Source organism: Dromiciops gliroides, chromosome 2 (genome assembly GCF_019393635.1).
Source record: "Dromiciops gliroides isolate mDroGli1 chromosome 2, mDroGli1.pri, whole genome shotgun sequence".
NCBI lineage: Eukaryota > Metazoa > Chordata > Mammalia > Microbiotheria > Microbiotheriidae > Dromiciops > Dromiciops gliroides.
Genome location: NC_057862.1, coordinates 173,671,601 through 173,694,926, shown reverse-complemented (window position 1 = coordinate 173,694,926; position 23,326 = coordinate 173,671,601).

Genomic DNA, 23,326 nt, shown 5'->3' with positions numbered 1-23,326 from the left:
GTCCCCACATATTCTCTCTCACATATATATATGTGTGTGTGTGTGTGTGTGTGTGTCTATGTACACATTTGAGACAATATATGCAAATAGAATTATACAAAATATTCATGTATATTTTGCTTGAGCCAATCTAGACATAATTGAGAGATGGGATGGCCCTATTCCTTACCAAGGCAGAACCTCTACTTGGAAAAATGATCCCACCCCATCCTGTGTCCACTAACAGATTCCCCAATCATCCCCACTCTCTCATTTATCTTCATTCTCTGTCTGTCTTTTGGCTTCTTCCTTGTCTAAAATATGCCCACACCTCCCTCATTCTTAAAAAATCTCACCTGATCCTTTCATCCCTATTATCATCCTCTATTTTCTGCTCGTTGATGGTAAACTCCTCTCAAGTAAATGTGTATATATACATGCATATAGACAAATATTCTCAAGTGTTTACTTTTATGCATTCATGAGGGCCAAATAATTTTGTCCTTTTTGTTGCCATTTGCCTAGTGTCCTAGCTTTGATTCTAAACTGAAGCACTAATTTCCCTTTAAAAACAACAAATCTCAAGAAGAACTTGCACTTATTCCTTGGCTTTGGACAATTCCCCCATTTCAATAACTTTGATCTTGTCCCTTGAAAGGAAAATATACTCTCTAGTTTCTCAGTATAAAATCACATCAAAAGAGACCCATATTAAAGGATAGTGTGGTTCTTTAGAAAGAGTACCAAGTTACAAGTCAGAGATTCTCAATTCTAATCCTGGTTCCAATGATTAAAGTAGAAATTTACATAAGGTGCTCCACAGGATCATACAAAATTAGAGGTTTAGAAGTGGGAGGGACCCTGCAACAGTCATTTAGTCCATTCCCTTTTTTGCAAAGATGAGGAAAACTAGTCCCAGAGAGGATAAGGAATTTGCCCAAGGACACACAGAGAAAAGATAGCAGATCCAAAATTTGAACCCAGGTCCAATTATTCCACAACAGTGTTCCATTCCCCTGTATCATATTGCCTCTCAGCTTTACCTCTCTAGGTTTGAGTTATCTCATATACGGAAGGAATTAAACTTCTACTTACTTTCACTTGGTCAGGCCTGTTTCACCTATAACATTTAGTTCATATTGGCCTTACTGCCATTTCTTGTATCTCATTACTTCAAGAATTTTCCCTGTTTTTTCCCTCATGCCTAGGATATTCTGCTTTCTCATCTCTGCCTCATGGCTTTCTTCAAGTATTAGTTAAAATTCTACCTTCTATAGGAAACCATTCCTCAACATTTCATTCTAATGCCTTCTCTATTTTGGTTATCTCCAATTTATGCTATTAACATCTTGTTTGCACTTAGTTTTTTACATGTTGTCACCCTCATTGGACTGTAAGTTCCTTCTGGACAGGGACCAGCTTCTCCGCTTCTTTGCAACCTCAAAGCTTAGCACAGTATCTGGCACAGAACAGACTAATAAATGTTAGTTATATAATGAACACAAATGGGAAGAAAGCTCATTGACAACAAAGCCCATATGGCAGAAGGAGCGTCTCTTTAGAGTGGCCTTGAAGATAGAATTACCAGTTGTATACAAACATTCTTAAAACACAGGTCTCTTATTTTGGTGTACAGAGGCAGTCATTCACTGTTATTCATTTTATGTTTTGTATTCCCTTATTTGTTTATATGAAGCAAATGTGTATCGTTCACTCTATTTGGTAAGAGTAAACAGGCTGGGGACAACAGGCAACTGAGAACATATTGCTGATTCCAAGTGGTGCCAGAGAAGTTAACATCAGATGGTAGGTTGATAGATTTAGAACTCTAAAAGGTCATAAAGGTATTTAGGTAATTTATGGTGAAGAAGTTGAGGCCCACAGAAGCAATTTTCCCAGGGTCACAAAAGTCAGAAGTAGTCGAGTCAGGATTTGAATGTAGGTTCTTTTAACTCCAAATCCCATGCCCTTGCCACTGTGCTGCATAAGCACTGCATCAGCCCTGTTTTGGTCCACCTACTGTTAAATGACATATAAGCCATTCTTTATGACATCTGACATGTATACATATGCATACACATATACATATGTTCACACATATATGTGTATGTACACACAATATGTGTATATGTGTATGTGTATGAAGGCTTTTGGTTTTGATGGAATCTTGGGAAATCTAAAAGAGCTGGCCCAGACCCTATTATGTTGCAGAACATCAGGGAGGCTCTTTCTATTTATTCTTAATCAAAGCAATAGCTATGGCATAAGTACATAAAAGCTGGCTTCAGGTTCAGGAAAACCAAGGTTTAAATCCCATGTCTGGCTATGTGACCCTGGATAAATCATCAACTTCTCAGTGCTTTAGTCAACTCTTTAAGAATATAAATTGCAAAATAGATACAGATTTGTTTTAGAAGAGAGAGTTTCTTTACTTGTGGGGTTCCCTATATAGGTCTAATCAAACAAACACACACATAAACACAAACATATAAACAAACTTACTAATAGCTGACATTTATATATGCTTTTCAGGTTTCTAAAGTTCTTTTACCTATTTAATATTCAGAACAACCTTGTGACATAAGTACTTCAGTCATTCCTACTTTAAAGCTAAGAAAATTGAGGCTCCTTAAGGTTAAAGAGCTTAAACATAGTCACATAGTAAGTGTCAGAGATTCAAACCCAGGTTACTCCAGCATTTTTTCATCTCCACTATGCTGCCTTTCCTAAATATGCATAAGTTAAAGGGGTTGCCCTATTTTCTCATATGAGTCAGTGAGCAGGAAGATTTAGGGCCTGAGGGAAAGAAGAGGCATTTACTAGGAGAGATAGTTGGATAGGATGTTACCTGCAACAATCACTGGGAAGGGAGAGGTTATTGTGGAATAATATAAAAGGTTTATGGGTCAGGTGAAAGATGAGATGACTGAGGAAACAAAGGCTAAGTTTCTGAACATATCAATTTATTAAGCAATGCATGACAATTCTCCAACAAACCAAGACCAGACCTCCTCAGTGTAGGCCTGGATCCCAAATACAAGAGAGAGAGACTTTTATATACTATAAACAATTTTGAAATAAAGCCAATTAATTAAAATAAGACAATTAACCAGGATACAACATTAAATTATCTTATTCTTAAATGGAGGAAAGATTAGAATGTGAAGAGTAAACAGGTACAATTCCCTGAAATCAGGAAAATAGGTGTCCTATTCCCTCCAGTGTTTGGGAATAATCAAAAGAACATGTAAATAATAGCTGATTCATCAGTATGGGGCCAGTCTTCAGATAAGACATATAGGTTTCTTAAGATGTAAAATTGTGAGAAAATTCCTTGCATCAGTCTTAGGATCTGACTGGTCAGCATAACCTAGGTCCTCAGTTAAGGGTATCTAAGCAGCAGGTAGAGGTGGTCCAGCTTCCCAGCCTGCTTGGACAGGTTCAAAAAATACACTAAGATTTTTCTTATGATTCACACAATTAAGTAGTTTTCTCAGAAGAAAGAAATTGGACTAGACTCATGATTGAAGAGAAAGCGAACTGAGTTAGCTCCAGAATCTAGTCACAAGATGGAGTTAGTGTAGTTTACTCTGCTCCCTTAATTAACTACTTGCCATCCTAATCCCTTTAATTTCTTCACATAGCAAATAGAATCTATAAATACATAATTTTAATTCTGGATCTGCTATTACCTATGTGATTTGGGGGAAGTCATATTATCTCTCTAGTGTTATGTTTCTTCCTCTGTAAAATTAGGACATGAATCCATTTTTCCTCTAATGACCCTGGATACTCTAAATCTATGTTTCTTTAGATTTTGTATTTGCTTTCATTTAGGCTTCTTTCTGACCCTGATTCAGTTTCTGTTTCTTAGTGAGAATACTGGGGTTCACTGATCATATCTATGCGTAGTGTAAGGATAACCAACAGGGTGCTGAACTCACTATGTAAGCCTGATGGTCTGTTTCCTTCTCCATGGTTGCACTAATCATCGTTAAGTTGCTTGTTAGAGTCAGTTCATATATGCAAAGAAATTCGAATGCTCAACATCAAGGGATAAAATTTCAAATCCTGCCAATGATGCTTAATATCTATGTGATCTTGGGCAATATATTTACCCTTTTTTGGAATTATTTTCCTTATCTGTAAAATGAGGAGCTTGGACTGGATTACTTCTGAAGTCTTTACTTGTTCTATATAGATGATGAAATGATCCTATTCATCACCCCCCTTCTTCCTTCTCCCAATTAGCACCCATTGTTGTTGAGTAGTTTCTGTTGTGTCTGACTCTTCATGACCCCATTTGGAGATTTCTTGGTAAAGATACTGCACTGGTTTTGCCATTTCCTTCTCCAGCTCATTTCACAAATGAGGAACTGAGGAAGAAAAAGTTAAGTCTCATGCCCATGGTGAGACAGCTGAGACCAGATTTGGACCCATGAAAATGAATCTTCCTGACTTCAGGCCTGGCACTCTATCCACTGCACCACCTAGCCACCCCATCCAGATGCTAGCATGGGTCAAAATCTATGAAAAGAGAGATGAAGTTTTATATATATATATATATATATATATATACACACACACACACATATGGTTATAATATATATTATATATATTATATATTATATATACATATGATTATATATATCTGGTTATAAATGACCAGTAAGAAAAAAAAAGACACAAAATGCGTCTGTGTCTGGGGTTTGGAGGGGGCTAAAAATCACTAGTATTGCTTACATTTTCCAATTCCATATTATTAAGTATGAAGTATTTAAATGAGGAATGGAGCTTGAGAGACTTGATCAAATTAATAAACTTGCATTCTCTAGTTGGCAAGGGTAGTTTAATTAGAGCCTGTTCTAAAAATGTGGTAGTGATTGCATTGGAGTCTTCTCAAATTTAAGAGTGAAAATATTTTGCAGACTAGTCATCGTGTCATTGTGAGTCATGTAATTATAGACAAAAGTAATTAATTTCATTATGGTAACATCAATATGAAATGACAAATGGAGCTGTTGGCCTTCTAATGTGCTGTCCTTCATTTATGAACTTGAGGCTCCTCTTCTACTCCCATTAGGGCATGTTCTTGGCATAATTTTCTAGTGGCAAGGATGAGTTTGCAAAGAACAAGCCACACTGGAGACACAGCGACCAAAGTCATGCATTTCCCAGATAACTAGCCAAGGTGCTGAAACAAGTGAAGCTAATTGTTCTATTCAGGGATCAAGCCTGGTTACCAATAAGCTCTAAAGCACTGACCTTTTTGTTGTTACAGAGGGGGCATCTGCCCTTAAATAAGACAAATATGTTATTAAAAGAATTAATAAAAATCAATAATGATGTTATTATAATTATATGTATAATGATATATTATAAGTAGCATAGTCAATATAGCACCGGAATTAGAATTGGAAGGACTTGAATTCAAATACCTTCTCAGACACTTATTAGCTGTGTGAGCCAGGGTAAATCACTTAAGCTTCCTCAACATTAATCATCTAATTTGTAAAATGGGAACAATAATAACTATTATTGCACAGAGTTATTATGAAGATCAAAGGATATAACATATGTAAAGTGCTCTGCAAGCCTTAAAAAATGTGATAGTGATGATGTAAGTGAAGACAAATTATAGTGGGTGCTAGGGCCAAAATTTAAAATACTACTAAAATGTACTGAAGTGATCAAATCTTCTTGTTAATAGATTTTGAGTTATAGATTAATTGACCCACATCTAGGCATATATACTCAAAGTACGACAATGCCTGGAAGATCCCAAACAGATTGAAATATTTATTATTTATTTATTGAAATATTTATAGCAACACTTTTTGAAGAAACCAAAATGATTGGAAAGAGAATAGATGACCATAAGATAGGTAATGGATAAACAAATTGTGGTCAAAAATGTAAAATAATATCATAGGCACATAAGAAATGATATTCTGTAAACTAACTTAAAATGTAGAGAATGAGGAAAACGATACAGTGACCACAGAGATAAAAGTGGAAAAGGGAAACTAAACACTTTGACCAAAAGTGGCCTCAAGAGAAAAGAATTACAAGGATATACCTCCCTCCCTCCTTTGAAGAGGTAGAGAACTATAGATAGAACATGATATAGAATTTTAATCTCCTATGTGTTGATTAGTTTTGTTAAATTGATAATTTTCTCTTTTTTTATTAGTTTTTACATAAAAATCCTTTTTTGGGGGAGGAGATGGAAGAACAGAATAGAGGCTGATATATAAATGTTGTAAAATATAAATACTTTTTTTAAATGTAGGAGATTGGTCAAGGGAGTTTCCTGATAAATTCATTAATTTTCCAGGATGGTGAGGTCTTTGGGATTTTGACTGGATCTCTGTATAGACATTCCCTTAAGTACCTCCTAGAGGATGGGTTTCATTCATAGAAACTTCACTCAATACAAATTGATTGGTTTGGCTCCTGGGAATATAGATTCTTATGGAAGCAGCTATCCCTTTGGTGCTACCCTATAAGAGAAAGCCAGCAGAGCTACTTGCTTCCTCTGCCACCTTTCCTTCTAGGAAAGTTTGCAAGAGTAAGCCAAATATCTAGGAGCAGGATCTACATGTGTTTTTGTTGGGGTTATTTTTCAGTCAAGTCTGACTCTTTGTGATGCAATTTGAGGTTTTCTTGACAAGGATACTGGAATGGTTTGCCCTTTCCATCTCCATGGCCCTCATTTTACACTTGAGGAAACTAAGACATAAAAGAATAAATGTCTTACCCATGGTCACACAGCTAGTATGTGTCTGAGGCTAGATTCAAACTCAGGAAGATTATCCTTCTTTATTCCAAACTTGTAATGTTCTCCACTGTTCCACTGAGCTGCCCTACTCTACATGTGTATGTGGTTTTTTTTCTTTTTTTGGGAGGGGTGGGAAATACAAGGAGGGATAGTGGTATTCTTTCTTCTTTTCCATTCTTGGAGATATTGAAGGTTGTCTTGGGAATGAAGTACACTGTGAATGATAGATATTGGAATGTATGTGAAACCATCAAACCATCATTCAGGAGAATTCTGGGACCCCAGGGGCCACCCTACTCCCCACCAACCACAGCTACAAAGACATCAGTATCTTAACTGAAGACAATAGTAGCTGAGGCATTGATGGAATATTGTTAATTGTTGTGTTCAGAGATACTGCTATTTTAGTATTAGGGACATTTAATCGCTTTAGTGCCTGTCTCCCAGGGTTGTTGTGAGGCTCACATGGGGTAGCCTGCACAAAGTACTTTGCTAACTTTAAAGCACTCTGTAAATGTCAGCTATTATTACTGAACAATGGAAGAGTAATGTAACACAGCACATGGAGGGAACTGAATGCTTCTACAATGTGGAAAAACTGTTCCTTTTTTTTTAAGTGACTCTAAACACTGCTAATGACTGGAAGCATTTCATGTACGAACTTGACATGCTCTTGAGAGGAAGTGGATTAAACCCCAAAGACAATGCTCGAAAGGCAGCGATCTTTTGAAATGTCACAGGTGAGGAAGCTCTCCTGTAGCTTAATAGCTTCTAACTCTCAGAGCTTGATAGGAGTAATTATAGGTTGATAATTCAGAGATTTCAGAACTACTGATTCTCAAAGTTAAATGAGACCTTTGAAAGATACAAGTTTCATATAAAATATCAGAAAGGAGGTGAAACTTCTGAGAGCCAGTGACAAGAATTTATGCTGATTCACTCAGAGTCATAGGTTTTTTCTTGGCATCAACTTACCCTTTAAGTGAGGAAAAGGTTTTTCAGGTAGTTTCTTTATGATGTTTCTGTTTGGGACTGACAAAGTATGGTAGACTCATTACCTTAGTCAGAGCATGGGTGCATTCAGCTTAGCATTTTATGTCCAACAGTGGAACCTAGGGTTTGAGGTGAGCTTTGTGTCCTCCACTTTATCAACTTCAACAGGTAAGAGATGTGCCGCAAAAAAGCTCCAGTTTCTCTTAAAACAGTGAAATAAAAGTTTTCACCCTATTATCTTTATTTTCTTGATATTATGAATTAAAAAATGCAGGGTGTCAATTAACACAGCTTGAACCTTCAAGTTATTCTTGAATTCTGATCATTGTATGTAACAATTCACTTGTTATTCAGTCCTTGCAGTTGTGTCCAACTCTTTGTGACTCCATTTGAGGTGTTTTTGATAAAGATATTGAAGAAGTTTGCCATTTTCTTCTTCACCTCATTTTACAGATGAGGAAACTGAAGTAAATAGGCTTAAGTGTCTTTCCTAGGATCACACAGCTGGTAAATGTCTGAGGCTGGATTTGAACTCAGGTCATCCTGACTCCAAGCCTGGCACATTATCCCCTGTGTCATTGAGCTGTCCTTACAACTCGTTTTGTAACTATAATCCTTGATTTTGGTTTTTGGCTTATTTTCCCCCAGTATATACAACCCCTAGAGCTCATCTGCATGAAGAAGCACACAGTGAAATTTCTAAATTTTCAATTTTGTAATGTCAACTTCATAATGTCTTGCCCAGGGTCACACATGGCTAACAAGAGTCTGATGCAAAATCTGAATTCTGGTCTTCCAACTTAAACTCTAGCACATAGATACCTCAGAATGAAATTAATAATACTATATCTATTAATGATCTCTTTTAAATATTAAATTTATTATTTTTAACATTCTCTTTATTAACTTTTGAGTTCCAAATACTCTCCCTTCATCCTACCCGTCTGCCACCCATTGAGAACACAAGAAATGATAGAAATTATATATATGATATCACCCCAAACATTTCCACATAAGCCATGTTATATAAAGGCAGATACACAAAGAGAGAAATAGAGAGACAGAGACAGAGGATTATTCTTCACTTTGCACTCAGAGCTCCATCAGTTCTTTCCTTAGAGGTGGATAACTTTGTCATCATGAGTCCTTTGGAATTGTCTCAGATCATCATATTGATCAGAATAATGCAGTCTTTAATAGTTGATCATCATTAAAACATTGTTGTTACTGTACTTTATAATTTCCCAGTTCTTCTCACTTCAATTTGTATCAGTTCATATAGGTCATGCCATATTTTGTTTCTGAACCACTCCCCTCATTATGTCTTTTTTTATTCTTCATTTAATTTTTTAAAAAATATTAATAGTATTTTATTATTTTCTAGTTACATGTAGAGATAGTTTTTCACATTTGTTTCTATAATATTTCTAGTTTCAAATCTTTCTCCTTCCCTCCCTGCCCCCTTCCCAAGACAGCAAGCAATCTGATATAGGTTACATATGTACAATCACATTAAACATATTGCTGCATAGTCATGCCAGGAAAGAAGAATCAGAGCAAAAGAGAAAAACTTCAAAAAAGGAAAATGAAAAAAGTAGAAATGGTATGGTGCACATTTCTTTTTTTTCTGGATTTAGAGAACATTTTCCCTCATGAGCCCTTTGAAACTATCTTGGACCATTGTGTCATTGAGAAGAGTCAAGTCTATCACAGTTAATCAGCAGGTGGGGAAGAGGAACAGGGTCTTTGGAGCTGACAACCACAACACACAAATCTGGTTGATTAGCAAGTTGGTCTGGAGTCATCTACGGACCAGGAAACAGGCCAGGCAAGTGAAGAACATGCTCCTCCTTAAATCATACCACCTGGGACCTCGTGAAGCTTGGGATAGTGCAGCTTGGAAACAGAGCCCCACTTCAAGGAGATAAAATCATTTAAAAGAAAGGCATGATGAGCAGATAGAGAAAAGTGAGAACCATAGAAAGTTTCTTTAGTTACAAGGAAAATTGAGGTGCACACTCAGAGGAAGATGTCCATGTCAGGGCCCCTATATCTAAAGATTCCAAGAAAAATATGAATTGGTCTCAGTCCATAGAGGTGCTCAAAAAGGACTTTGAAGATAAAGTTAGAGAGGTATAGAAAAATGGAAAGAGAAATTAGGATGATGCGGGAAAGACATGAGAAAAAAGTCAACAGCTTGAAAAGGCAAATGAAAAAGCTCTCTGAAGAAAATAATTGCTTAATAATTAGGATTGAACAAATGGAAGCTAGTGACTTTATGAGAAACCAAGACACAATAAAGCAAATCCAGATGAATAAAAAATAGAGGGCAATGTGAAATATCTTCTTGGAAAACTGCTGACCTGGAAAATAGTTCCAGGAGAGATAATTTAAAAATTATTTGTCTACCTGAAAACCATGATGAAAGAAAAAGTTTAGACATCATCTTCCAAGAAATTGTCAGGGAAAATTTTCCTGATAATCTAGAAGCAGAAGTTAAAAGAGAAATTGAAAGAATCCACTGATCACCTCCTGAAAGAGAACACAAAAGGAAAACTCCTAGGAATATTACAGCCAAATTCCAGAGCTCTCAGGTCAAGGAAAAATATTGCAAGCTGCCAAAAAGAAAGATTTCAAGTACTGTGGAGCCCAGTCAGAATAGCACAATATCTAGCAGCTTCTACATTAAAGGACCAGAGGGCATGGAATATAATACTCCAGAGGGCAAAGGAATTAGGCTTACAACCAAGAATCACATATCCAGGAAAACAGAGTATAATATTTCAGAGGAAAAAAAATGGGACCTAAATTAAAAATAGGACTTTCAGGTATTCATGATGAAAAGGACTGAACTGAATGGCAAATTTGAATTTCAAATACAAGACCCTAGAGAACAATAAAAAAATGGGGGACATACCTGGGGTCATGCAGTGGGTGACTGTCTTGTGCCTGAGGCTGAGTTTTGGCTGGGCTCCCCCTGGGTCCAGGGTGGATGCTTTGTCCACTCTGTCACCTAGCTGCCCCATGATGAAATATTTAGGGTAAAATTGAGGGGTGAGAAGAATGCACTGGAGGAGGGGGCAGGGCAGAGGTAGCATGGGGTGAAATTCCACATGAAAGAAAAAGGAAAGGGTTTATGGAGTGGGGGAAGATATGGGGGAGGAGCAGGGCAGGAAATTAATTTTACACTCATTAGAATAGGCTCAAAGACCTTAATCTCATCAGAGTTACCTCAAGGAGGGAATAGCATACACACTCAATTGAGTGGAGTAATTCATCTAACCCTGCAGGAAAATAGGAGAGAAAGTTGTATAAAGAGAGAGGGGCAAAAGAAGGCAAGGCAGATTGAGGGAGGGGACAAACAGAAGCAAATACCTTTTCAAGAGGAATAGGGTGAAAGAAGATAGATAATAGAGTTAATATCGTGGGGAATAGAATATGATGGAGAGAAACAGTTAACAACAGTAATAATGAAAAAGAGAAATGGGGGAAATTGTACAAAAATATTTATAGCAACTCTTTGTGGTGGCTAAGCATTGGGAATCAAGGGAATGTCCATCAATTGAGGAATGACTGAAGAAGCTGTGGTATATGCTTGTAGTGGAATCATATTGTGCTGTAGGAAATGACAAACAGGATGATCCCAGAAAAACCTGGAAAGACTCATGTGAATTGCTGTATAGTGAAGTGAGCAGAATTGGGAGGACATTGTGCATAGTGGCAGCAGTATTGTTCAATGAGCAATTGTAAACAACTCAGCTATTCTCAGCAATACAACCCAAGACAATCCCAAGGGACCAATGATGAAGCATACTATCCACCCCCATAGAAAGAATTGATAAAAAGAGCACTTATGGATTGTACATATATAACCTATATCAGATTGGTTGATGTCTTGTGGAGGGGGGAGGAAAGGGAGGGATGTGGAAAAATTTGGAAATCTAAATCTTATGAAAATGAATATTGAAAACTATACATACATGTAACTGGAAAAAATAAAATAAATGTTTGTTGCACTGCAAAAATCAAAAAATATCCCTCCCTATGGAATCAAGCAATTCAATATGTCATATATGTGCAATTGTGCCAAGCATCTTCACATTACGCAAGTTGTGGACGAAAACAGAATAACTAGCAAGAGGAACTAACAAATAAAATTATACTTCAATCTGTATTCAAATACCATCAGTTCTTTCTCTGTTGATGTTTTGCCTTTTTATATGTCCTTCTGATAGCATCCTGCTCATCATTTCTTTCAGTTACTATTGCTAACTGTATTACCCTTCATCATCTTCCCTCCCCTTGATTTTTACTCTATTTTTATCATCTTTCACCCTATCCCTCATCAAAAGTCTTACTTTTCACTGCCTTCTCCCTCAATCTGCCTTCCCTTCCTTGACCCCTCCCCCCTCTTTTCCCCTTTCCCTCCTACTTTCACCTCAGGGCAAAATATATTACTATAAGCACTTGAGTGTTTATGTTATTCCCCATTTGAGTTAATTTTGATGAAAGTAAGGCTCACTCACTCCCCCGCTCCCTCCTCATTTTCCCCTCCCCTCCATAAGATTTTTCTTGTTTCTTTTATTTGATTTACTTCATACCCTTCAACCTATCCCTTTCCCTTTCTTCCAGTGCATTCCTCTTACCCTTAATTTTATCTTGAAGATGTCATCATGGGGCAGCTAGGTGACACAGTAAACAAAGCACCAGCCCTGGACTCAGGAGGCCCCCGAGCCCAAATCCAGCCCCAGACATAAGCCACCCCACCCTGCCTGCCCTAACAAAAGCAAGGATAAATACTTTACATATATCATCCCTTCATATTCAATTCACACTTGTTGCCTCTATCTAAGTATATTCCTTTCAGCTGCCCTAATACTGAGAAAGTTCTTATGAGTTGGAAGCATTATCTTCTCATGTAAGAATATAAACAGTTTATCCATTTAATGTCCCTCATGATTTCTTTTTCCTGTTTACCATTTTATGCTTCTCTAGGATCTTGGATTGGAAAGTCAAATTTTCTATTTAGTTCAGGTGTTTTCATCACAAATACTTGAAAGTCATTTTTTTCACTGAAGTCCCATTTTCTCTCTGAAAGAATATACACAATTTTGCTGGGTAAGTGATTTTAGGTTTTAGTCCTAGTTCCTTTGCCCTCTGTAATATCATATTCCTGCTCTCTGGTCCTTTAATGTAGAAGCTGCTATATAGCTTCTGTTATCCTGACTGGAGCTTCACAGTATTTGAATTCCTTCTTTCTAGCTGCTTGAAATATTTTCTCCTTGACCTGGGATCTCTTGAATTTGGCTGTAATATTCCTGGATGTTTTCTTTTTTGGGATGTCTTTCAGGAGGTTATTGTTGGATTCTTTCAATTTCTATTTTACCTTCTGCTTTTAAAGTATCAGGGCAATTTTCCCAGACAATATCTTGGAAAATGGTGTCTATGATCTTAATTTGGCCATGATTTTCAAATTCTCTCTCCTGGACATATTTCCAGGTCAGCTGTTTTACCAATGAGATATTTCATATTGCCCTATATTTTTTTATTCATTTGGATTTGCTTTACTCTGTCTTGGTTACTCTAAGTTACTAAGTTACTAAGTTGCTAGCTTCCATTCGTTTAATCCTAATTCTGAGGCAATTGTTTTCTTCAGAGTGCTTTTTAATCTCCTTTTCCATTTGGTCTTTCAAGCTGTTGAGTTTTTTCTCATGGCTTTCCTGCATCACTCTCATTTATCTTTCCATTTTTTCCCCTTTCTCTCTAAATGTTCTTTCTATCTCCTTTTCTTTCTCTTCATAGTCCCTTTTGAGCACTTCCAAGGCCTGAGACCAATTCATATTTTTTGGAAGCTTTCAATTCAGGATCTTTAACTTTGTTATTATCTTCTTCTGAGGGTGTATTCTGGTGTAGCTTGTCCCCAATGAAGCTTTCAATGATCTGCTGCTTTTTTTTCTACTTACTCATCTTGAGCCCCTATTTCTTGGCTTTTGATTCCTTCTAAAAGTGTAGTGTTGCTTCAAGGACACACTGTTCCAAGCTACAGCTTGGCCCAGGCGATCACTGGGCTTTTTCTCAGCCTGCCTGGCCTGTGAGGAACAGAATTCTGGTTGAAATCTGATTCTCTATGGTCAGAAGCTTGGTGTGCTTATGCCCCTCCCCAACTGGGTAGCTTTCCTTCAACTTTGCTTGCTGGTTCAGAATGTGGGCTCCCCTCCCCAGTTCCAGCAAAGACCTCAGCTATTACCTCCAACCGCTGGACCCCCTCACCAGTTAGGGAGCCAAAATTCAGAAGAAGCAGCTGAAGATACTGAGGATTTGGTTGGAGGGACTGCCTGCTTGAGGCTGGTCCTGCTCTGCATGCTGTGCTCCTCTCTCACCCTAAATAGCTAGTGATCCCAGTCACCTATTTAAGCCATCTCTGGTTGGAAAAGAGTCTCACTGTTCTTATGTGGGTTATGCTCCTCCAAGAGTGTGTTATCACATTATTTTTGGAGATATGTGTACAAAACTTTCCAGAGCTGGGAGAGTCACAGCCTTTCTTCCTCCATCTTGTCTCCACCCCCCGCCCCCTTATAGTACTACATCACAATCACATGTCACAAGTTGTTCAGCCATTCCCTACTTGATGGACATCTGCTGGATTTCCAATTGTTTGACACCACAAAATGAGTTGCTATAGTTATTTTTGTACATATAGATAATTTTCCTTTTTCTTTGATCTCTTTGGGGGAATAGGTCTAGTATAGTATTATTGGATCAAAGGGTATGCATAATTTTTAAGCCCTGTGGGCATAGTTCTAAATTTTTCCCCAGAACAATTAAACCAGTTTACAACTCTATCAACAGTTTATTAATGTAACTATTTTTTATTTCCTTTAGCATTTATCATTTCTGATAGGTATGAGGTTCTACCTCAGAGTGGTTTTAATTTACATTTCTCTAATCAATAGTGATTTGAGGGGCAGCTAGGTGGCACAGTGGATAGAGCACCAGCCCTAGAGTCAGGAGTACCTGAGTTCAAATCCGGCCTCAGACACTTAACACTTACTAGCTGTGTGACCCTGGGCAAGTCAGTTAACCCCAATTCACTCACTAAAAAAAAAAATAATGATTTGAGCATTTTTCATATAGACTACAGATAGCTTTGATTTCTTCTGAAAACTGAGTCTTAATATCCTTTAACCATTTAACTATTGGGTAATGGTTCTTATTTTTAAACATTTTACTCAGTTCCCATTATGTTGGAGAAATGAGTCTTTTTATCAGAGAAACTTGCTGTAATTTTTTATATTACTTCATTGTCTATGGTATCTTTTACCAAAATGTAGTTTCACTGATCATCTCTTTTAATAAGATCTATCTTTCCTTTTGCTTTGCATGAGACAATGATTTCTACCTCTCCCTGCCTTTTTAATGTTCAGCTGAACCATATTAGAGTCTGCTCCAGCCCTTTTTTTTTTCAAAATGCAATCTGATTTTATTATCTAATCTGAGTTCCAAAAATTGATTATTAAAGAATCTTCCTTTGTCAGAAAAGAAATTATTTAATAGTATACAGATGGGAGTAGCAGATAATGTATGTGTATGTGTGTAGCAATATAAATTGAATGTATATGGTTTGAGGTCAGAAAAAACCCATCATATTGATAAGAGGAAAATGTATGATTATTTAATCATATTTTAAAATGCAAAAAAGCCTTCAATAAAATATGGCACTAATATATATTAATATATTTTTAAACAATAGGATAAGAATGATCTTTGAATAATATAATAAAAGGTATACATTTTAAAACTTATACAGTTACTTATAAACAACAGAAAAACACCAATAGCATTCTGATTAATGACAAATATTTAACAATGGAAAGAAAATTGAGTGAGTCTGGAATCAGAATTATTGGGTTAAAATTTTGCCTTTGACACTTACTACTTTGGGGTAAGATTCTTTTTTGGGGGGGGTAAGATTTTTTAAACTCAATTGAGCCTCAATATTCTGCTCTGTCAAATGAGGGAGGTTGGACTAGAAAGTCTCTGGTATTTCATCTTCCATCTCTTCATCTATTATCTTCCTACTGATTTGATATTAAATATCTGTAAAATCTTCAAAATAGCAAGAATGAATGAAAATAAATTAAAGGAATAAGCGTGTCCAGTGAAGAAATTAGAATTCTAATATTTGCAGTGCACATACCTGTTCTCTTCTCAGAACTAGAGTGTTAGTTTCTAAGAGTACAAGTTGGAAACAGTTCTCAGACCTTTATTTTAACCATGTTTATATTTCTAATTCAAGTGTGTCTCTTGTACACAACATATTGTTGGATTTTGATGTCTGATTCATTCTGCTTTCTGCTTCCATTATATGGGTGAGTTCGTCCTATTCTTATTCACAGTTACAATTACTCTGTATTTTCCTTACTTCCTATTTTCTACTATTTATCCTTTCCTTTCTCTCTTTTAATCCTGTCCCTCTTTAAAAGTCTATTTTGCTTCTGACCACTTCCTCACTTAATATGCCCTCCATTTTATCACACCCCTCACCACCTTCATATCTCTTATACCTTTCCCCTCCTATTTCCCTTTTGGGTAAGATTGATTTATACACTCAACTGAGTGTGTATATTTATTCTCCAATCTTTGAATCAATTCCAGTGAGAGTGAGTTGAAGTATTGTTGCCCCTCCCCCATTTTCCACTCCACTGTAAAAACTCTTCCTTCCATGCCTCTATTATTTGAGATAATTTCCCCCATTCTATCTTTCCCTTCCCCCTTCTCCCAGTCCATTCCACTTTCTCACCTCTTCATTTTTTTTTATTTGGAGATTATTCCATCATTATCAACTAACAGACTACCCTCTTTCTATGTAGACTTCTAACTGCCCGAATAATGATAAAGTTCTTAGGAGCTACATGATTCATCTTCTCATATAAAAATGTAAATGCTTTAAATTTATTGAGATCCTTTTGATTACTCTTCCATGATTACCTTTTTATGCTTCTCTTGAGTCTTGTGTTTTAATGTCACATTTTCTACTCAGTGTTAATATTTTCATCAGAAAGCTTGAAAGTCCTCTATTTCATTAAATATCTATTTCCCACTTTCAGGATTATACTCAGTTTTGCTGGATAGGGTATTCTTGGTTGGAATTTTAGTTTCTTTGACTTCCAGAATATCATACTCCAAGCCCTCTGCTCCTTTAGCATGGAAGTAGCTGGATCTTGTGTTACTGGGACTAAGGCTCCATGATATTTGAATTGTTTCTTTCGGGATGCTCTAGCTCTCTCTGTGCATCTCTTTCTTTCCATATCTCTCTGTACCTGTATGTGTATGTATATGTATATATATATATATATATATATATATATATATATATATATATATATATATATATATATATATACATATATATATATACACATATATATATGTATATATGCACTGTAGATATATGCTATATCTATCCATCTTTCCATCTACCCATCCATCCATCCATCCATCATCTATCTATCTATGTATCCTCACATACCCCACCTCATTTTTTCTGGTAACAGTTAATAAGATCAATGATACCATAGTTTCTGGAAAGAGGATCTTTCCATACTGTCCTATGGATCAAGTCAACATTCATGACTACCCAGAGCAAAGCTCCCTTCGCTGGCCACTATTTCCCTATGTATATTATCTTTCTTTGTTAGAATTTAAGCTTCTTAAAGGTATGGACTACTTCATTTTCATATTTGTTTTACCAATTTTTGTTATGGTACAAGGTGATTGATAAGAACTTAATGAATCCACTTTCATTTATTTCTTCCTCCAATCCCTTGTTGATCCTCTGTTTCATGGTTTCTCTGTGTCTTTTTGAGAGATTAAACATTGTCCAGTGATTTCTCCTTCCCCTAAAAAAAACACCTATTAAATTCTATTCAAGTGAGGTCTACCCTTACATAAACCTTACCTTTTCTCCAACAATTTAAGTTTATTTAAGTGTTCGGTGAGCCCAGTGAGCTTGCGTGGTATAGAAATTAAGGCTCACCAGTCTATGATTGCTGGAGTCTTTTCCTCCCTTCTTATGGATGGGTGTCACAGCACCAACCTCTCAGTCCCCCAGTGCAATTGCAATGTTTAACAACAGATTTCACGTCCAACAATTTCATCCTTGAATTCCTTTAAAACTCTCATGTGGAAGCCAACTTGTGGAAATTTATTTATATCTTCTTTGTTAATTAACTCCTGAATATATTCTGCATTTGATTTAATACCTCTGAACTGTCTGAGGAAGACATTAAGGAGATTTCCATATCAAACTAAGGCTTCACAAAAAGATTAATTTAGTTTTCTCTTCTATTGCTTTTTTCCTTCCCTAACAAGACCTGCATGTTTTCACCCAGCATCAAGTGGTCAGTTTGACTTCTTGCCTCTGATATATTAAAATAACCTTTTTTTGGCTTAAAATACCTTTACAAAGTATTCTTTACATGCTTTTTAGGCAGTCTAATTTCTAGTTGTTGTTTGAGAATTGCCACACTTATGGGGGGAGAGATAGATCATTCTTCAAGAAAGAAATAAGACAGATACACTCCCCTTCTACGTGGCTATAAATTCCAACAGAAACCATATAGTTGAGTTAGATAAAAAAAGGTAGCAGAATGTCTCTAAAAGCTATTATTAAAAAGCACATGATACTTAGGATGGGGTTCCTTACTACACCTAAAAATCTCTGAGCCAGCATGGGAAGTGATTCATAGGCCAGGTAGCCATCTAAGGAAATTTAATAAAATTCTCTCTCCTTTTTACTCAGGAAATTTTTTTAACCCAACAAGGAACACAATCCCCAACTTAGATTCATGGGATCATAGCATGTAGAGCTAGAAGAGATCTTAGAAATAACCCTTTAATTTTATAGAAAAGAAAACTGAGGACCAGATAAGTCACCTTATTTCAAAAAGGTAAACGATATAATTAGCAGAATGAAGATTTGAATTGAGATCATATAACTCCAAATTTAGTAATGTTTCCACTATATTCCACTCTCCCCAATATGCAACATATATAAGAAGGAAATGTATATCAAGAGAAACTGTCTATGATTCCAATATTATCCATGAATAATAATGCCTCTGCAGAAGTCACAGGGGTGAGTGGATAAATCATCTGAAGAAATATAGGAAGCCAAAAGGCCTTACACACAACTTTTACTTGCAGCCATCATTGTCTGCATTTGGGCAGAATCTCAGAGACCAAGTAGAAGTATAAAATGAAATGTTATCTGAGGGAGAATAAGTATATAATGTTTGTGAGATTGAGGAGGAAGAATTATAATCCCTGTATCCTCAGAGACTCATGGTAACCTGATAGAGTCTCAAGTTCAACTCTAAAATATATTTGTAATAATTTTCTTTTGAACATGACATATTTCAAATGAACCATTTGAGGCATTTTATTTAATAATAAACAGGAACAAAATGGAAACCTAGTGGAAGGATGGGGGAGGTGATACATATCTCTTCAGACCAAAAGGTTCCCATAGAAGTACTTAAAACCCTCCCTGTCAATTTTTGATGTCAGGCCTTGCATCTACTTTATTTCTTATTCATTAAGTAGCATACCTCAGTGCACACACACACACATGCACACACACACACACACACACACGCACACACAGAGCATAGTGGGTAGGGTCTGTGTGAGTTCCATCCTCAGCTATTATACTATGGAATCTGAAAAAATTACTCCATCCCCTATGATCATTAGTTTTATCCTCTGCAAAATGAGGAGTTTGTAGAAGTTCACTTCTCCAGCTCCTTCCAGATATCAATATATGATTCTACAATGTCCCCTTTAAAAGCTTATGCAAAAAAAAAAAGCCTGTTGGACCCAATGTATCATGTTATGCTTGAACTATTTGTGACTGAAAGGGGTAGGTTCTTATATTACTTGACCTGAGGGGTATCTCAGGACTCTGTCTACCAAATAATATTTCCCTCATTGACCTGCCTTGATCATGGCCTCCCCTCCTATCTTGCTAGAAAATGTTAATAGAACCATTTATTTGCGTCAAATTACAAAAGGTAGAGCAATATCTCTACATGGTTACTGTCCAAAAAACACACATTATACCTAGGAGGGGAGGAACAGGTGTGTGGGCCTTCTCTCATGATCATGGTAGCATCCAGTTACTTTGTTGTTTACCTGATACACTTGGGTTTATTTCTACCTGATTAGCCAAAGTTCACCTGAGAAAGATGATAGCAATGCCCTACAAGATGAAAAAAAGTATGGGTAAATTTTGATGAATCAAGAGTTTTTTTTATTATTAAATTCAATTTTACTTTATTTTCATTTCCAAATTTTCTTCCCTATTCCTTTTTCTCACCCAGTGAGAAGTATTGAGAAATAAAAAATGTTACATATATACGTGTATAAGTAATCATGCAAAATGAACTCCTGTATTTGCCATATCTACACACACACCCTGCCCTGCCCAGCCCTACCACATAAAGGAAAGAAAGAGAGTGGAAGTGGAGAAAATATGCTTCAATATTTATTCTAAGTCCATCATCTCTACCAGGGGGTAGATTCCCTATTTCAGCATAAGGCCTTCAGAATTATAGTTGGTCATCATATTGATTAAAATTACTGTCTTTGAAAGCTGATCATCTTTCATTATTGCTGTTAATGGGTATATTATTATTCTCCTGATTCTTCACATTTCACTTTGCATCAGCTTATATGTCTTCCTAAGTCTTTTTCTGAAGCTATCGACTTCATAATTTCTTACAGTTTAATAGTATTCTACCATATTGATATACCATAACTTGTTCAGCCATTCTCCACTTGATGGGTATCCCCTCTCTTTCCAATTCTTTGGTACCATAAAAAGTGTTTCTATAAGTATATGTGTATATATGGGACCTTCTACTTGTTCTTTCCTCTTTGGGCTATAGATATAGTAGCAATATCACTGGTTCACAAAGTATGTATAGTTTAATAGCTTTGGGGGCATAGTTACAAATTGCTTTCTAGCATCATTAAACTAGTTCAGAGCTCCACCAAGAGTGAATTAGTGTACCTGTTTGTGAACAACTCTAGTATTTGTCATTTGCCTTTTTTTGTTAGTTTAGCTTTTTATTGTGAAGTAGTTTCTCAGAGTTGTTTTAATTTGCATTTTTCTAATCATTAGTAACAAGGTATTTCTTTGGGAAAGCTAGGTGGCACAGTGGATAGAACACCAGTCCTGGAGTCAGGAGGACCTGAGTTCAAATCCAACCTCAGACACTTGACTCTTACTAGCTGTGTGACCCTGGGCAAGTCACTTAACCCTCATTGCCTCACCAAAAAAACCCCCACAATCAAACAAAACAAAACAAAACAAAACAAAAAACCCCAACAGGGTATTTCTTCATATGATGGTTGATATATTGGATTTCTTACACAGAAATTACCTTTTCAGATGTTCTGACAATTTATTAATTGGGGAATAGCTGTTATTCTTGTAAATTTGATTCAGATTTTTATCTCTGTCTCTCTCTTTCCTCACTCTCTGTCTCTTTCTGTCTGTCTCTCTGTCTGTATATGTGTGTGTGTATGTGTATGTGTATATGTATATATCTATATCTATATCTATATATATATGTTTATATGTGTGTGTTAGAAATGAAACCTTTTCAATAGCCCAGAAAAGTACCACAACAACCATCATCATCATCCTCATCCTCATCTTATTTTTCTTTTGCCTCTGCTTCAATTTTTTCCCTAGTTACTATTGATAACTGTGTTTCCCTCCATCTTATTCACTCCCCTTGATATTCACTCCATTTTCTATCTTCTTTTACTCTATCCTTCCTCAAAAGTGTTTTGCTTCCAATTGTCCCTCCCCCAATCTGCCCGCCCTTCCTTCACCCCTGCCCCCTCATTCCCTTCCCCCTCTCACTTTCCCACAGGGCAAGAAACATTGCTATACCCACTTGAGTGTGTATGGTATTACTTCTTTGAACCAATTGTGATGAGTTTAAGGCTTATTCACTCCCCTGCTCCTCTCCCAAATTTCCCTCTACTCTATAAGCTTTTTCTTGCTTCTTTTATGTGAGATATTTTACCCCATTTCACCTCTCCCTTTCCCTTTCTTCCAGTGCAATACTGTCACCTCTTAATTTTATTTTAAAGATGTAATCATGGGGCAGCTAGGAGATACAGTGGACAAAGCATCCTCCCTGGACCCAGGAGAATATGAGCCCAAATCCAGCCTCAAACACAAGACACTTGCCAGCTGTGCAACCATGGGTATTCCACCTTCCTCTGACTGCCCCACAAAAAAAATGATAAACAACAGATAAATGCTTTATAGATATCATCCCTTCATAATCAATTCCAACCTGTACCCTCTGTCTAAATTTATTCCTATGATCTGTGCTAATACTGAGAAAGTTCTTATGTTAGATGTATCATCTTCCCATGTAGGAATGTAAACAGTTTAACCTTTTAACATCTCTCATGATTTCTTTTCATGTTTACTTTTTTATGCTTCTCTAGGGTCTTGTGTTTGAAGGTCAAATTTTCTAATCAGTTCATGACTTTTTATCATGAATAGATATTGGCTATAATTGTTGCAATAATCAAGCTCATGGGTGTTTTGTAAGGAAATTTCCCATTAAAGTATTCTATAAATGTAGTCTACTATTTAAAAAAAATAGGATGAGCAGGATGCTATCAGAAAAAAGGCTGGAACAATTTACATGAACTGCAGCAAAGTGAAATTTACTGTATACAAAATAACAGCAATATTATAGGATGATCTGTTGCAAATGACTTAGTTTTTCTCAGCGGTGCCATGAACCAAGAAAACTCTGAAGGACTTATGAAAAAAATGCAATTCAGCTACTGAAAAAGAACTGATAGTATCAGAATGCAAAAGGAAGTATATTTTGTGGTTGTTGTTATTAGTTCCTTTTTCTAAAGTTTTTATTTGTCTGATATGTTTTGCATGACTGCACATGTATAGGTTAGGTTAAATTACTTGAGTTACTAAGGGGGTAGGGAGGGAGGAAAAGAATTTCGAACACAGAGTTGTAAAAATTGATGTTACAATTTGTTTTAACATGTAAGGTGGGTAAAATACTAAATAAAGTTAATCTTAAAAAAGATAATAAATAAAAACAAAAAAAGAAGTGAAACCTTTATAAGAAAAATTCTGCAAAGATGCCCCCCCCCAGTTTGATGATTTTCTAATTTTAGCTTTGCTGATTTTGTTTGTGAAAAACTTCGTAGTTTTATGTAATCAAGATTATCCACCTTTTTTCCTATGAACTTCTCTATCTCTTGTTTGATCATGACTCTTCCCATATCCATAGATCTGACAGATAATTTCTCCAATTGTCTACTGATTTGCTTATGTTATTACCATTTTATGTCTCAAATCATTTACATTTTTTTTTGTTGGGCAGTGGGAGTTAAGTGACTTTCCCAGGGTCACACAGCTAGTATGTGTCAAGTGTCTGAAGCTGGATTTGAACTGAGGTCCTCCTGAATCCAGGGCTGGTGCTTTATCCACTGCACCACTTAGCTGCCCTGGAA